We start from the raw sequence: 1,901 nt of genomic DNA on the forward strand, positions 1-1,901 counted from the left end.
AGATTGAGATTCTTCACAGCTTTAGTTTGCTTGGCTCCATAATCAACACTCTTGGCACCAGCAGCCAGGAAATGAAAAGATGTATTGCCATGGGAAAGTCTGCTGTTAAAAAAGTCTCTAAAGTACTCAAGAGCAACGGTGTGTCTCTGGAGACAAAGGTGCGTCTGGTGCAGGCCATGGTCTTTGCAATCACTTGTTAAGCATCAGAGAGCTGAACAGTGACCAAGGAGGATAGAAGGAGAATTGATGCTTTTGAACTCTGGTGTTAGAGAAGAGTGTCAAAGGTGCAATGGACTGCTAAGAGAACAAACAGATTTATCCTGGAGAGGGTTAAAGCGGGCTGCTCCTTGGAGGCAAGAATTCTGAGGCTTCGTCTGACATACTTTGGTCATGTTGTAAGGAGAGACCGGTCCTTCAAGAGGGACGTCATGCTTGGGAGGGTGGAGGGCAGGCGCAGGAGGGGAAGGCCCTCTGGGAGATGGATTGATTCGGTGACTGGGGCAATCGGGATGAGTGTGTCGGAGGTGATGAGATTGGCACAGGACAGAGCAGAGTTTAGAGCTGTTGTAAATAGGGTTGCTGTGAGTCTCAGGTGACTCAACGTCACATAACAGCAACAACAATAACAAGCGATAGCCTCTCCTAGCAACATATTTAAAGTATGTGAGATGAAGCTTTGCCATATTTACCTCCGTGGAACACTCTGGTTGAACTTTCTCTGAAATATGTTGGCTCTTTTGGCAGTGCATGGAGTAGTCTTCACTGATACCACTACTCAAAGACATCATCTTCTTCTGTCATTCTTATTCGTTACCCAGCTCTCAGAGGCATGGCAAGTGATTGAAAAGACCATGGTTTTTATCAGGCTCAACTTAGTCTTCAAACTGGAATCATTGTTCTTCAGTATTTTAGAGAGGTCTCTGACTGCAGGCTTCCCCATTGTAATACATCTCCTGATTTTCTGACTGCTGGTACCAAGTGGGTTGATTGTGGATCCAGGTAAGAAGAAGTTGTTGACAGTTTCAATCTTTACTCCACCTATCATGATGTTGCCTACTGGTTCAGTGGTTTTTCTTGACATTGAGATGTAATCCATGTTGAAGGATGTATTCTTTGGGATAGATAGATGTAAAAATTATCTATCTGTCTAAAATCTCTCTCTGTCTCTTTCCCACTCTTGCCCTCTCTCCCTCTCCCTTCCTCCTCCTTTCCTCTCCCCCTCCCTCTTCCCTTCTTCTCTTTCTCTCTCTCTCTCACACTCTCTCTCTCTCTCTCTCTCTCTCAACAACTCACAGCTGTTGACTCTGAAATGACTCATTGTAGACCCACTAGTGGAATTTCAGAGGCTGTAAATTGCATGGGGAAAAGATTTCCATCTTTCTCCTGAGGAACAGTTAGTGGATTCAGACTGCTTGTCTTTGGGTTGATAGTGCAACTCCTTAACCACAAGAACCCATGCTTTATCTCGGTGTTTGTGTATAAATGAATGAAATAGATAAATTTAAAAATACTAGACTTTTTTTTCCTCAGAGAACTTGCGCTGTTGTTCAGAAAGGGAAATAAAGCACAAAATAGTTTGGGGGGGAGACGGGAAAGGTTGTGATAGAATGATACGTACGAATAGAAATTTGATAGAAGTTCTGAGAATGAAAAGGACCAATTAATGGGAAGAATTAAGATTTTTATGAGGGTGTGAACTAAATCTAGAAAGAGGATGGAAAATTGTGTGGTGCCTCATTGTCTTCTGTCACCAGAACTCATGTAAGAAATAAATATGATCATATTGTTGTTGTTTGTTGTTATGTGCCATTGAGTCATTTGCGACTCATAGTGACAAGAGCTCTAAATGCTGTTCTATCCTGTGCCAACCTAGCCATCTCAAACGCACTTATTCCCACCGC

General features: G+C 43.0%; 1 protein-coding gene across 4 annotated transcripts in view; it reads left to right on the forward strand.

Moving 5' to 3' along the window:
* Positions 1 to 1,901, forward strand: part of ABCD3 (ATP-binding cassette, sub-family D (ALD), member 3) — a 120,762-nt gene that overhangs the window by 7,517 nt on the left and 111,344 nt on the right. The gene's annotated exons all lie outside the window — the stretch shown is intronic.

The sequence above is a fragment of the Elephantulus edwardii genome, unplaced genomic scaffold (assembly GCF_000299155.1).
Source record: "Elephantulus edwardii isolate Elephantulus edwardi_28Jun2011 unplaced genomic scaffold, EleEdw1.0 scaffold00020, whole genome shotgun sequence".
NCBI classification, from domain to species: Eukaryota; Metazoa; Chordata; class Mammalia; order Macroscelidea; family Macroscelididae; genus Elephantulus; species Elephantulus edwardii.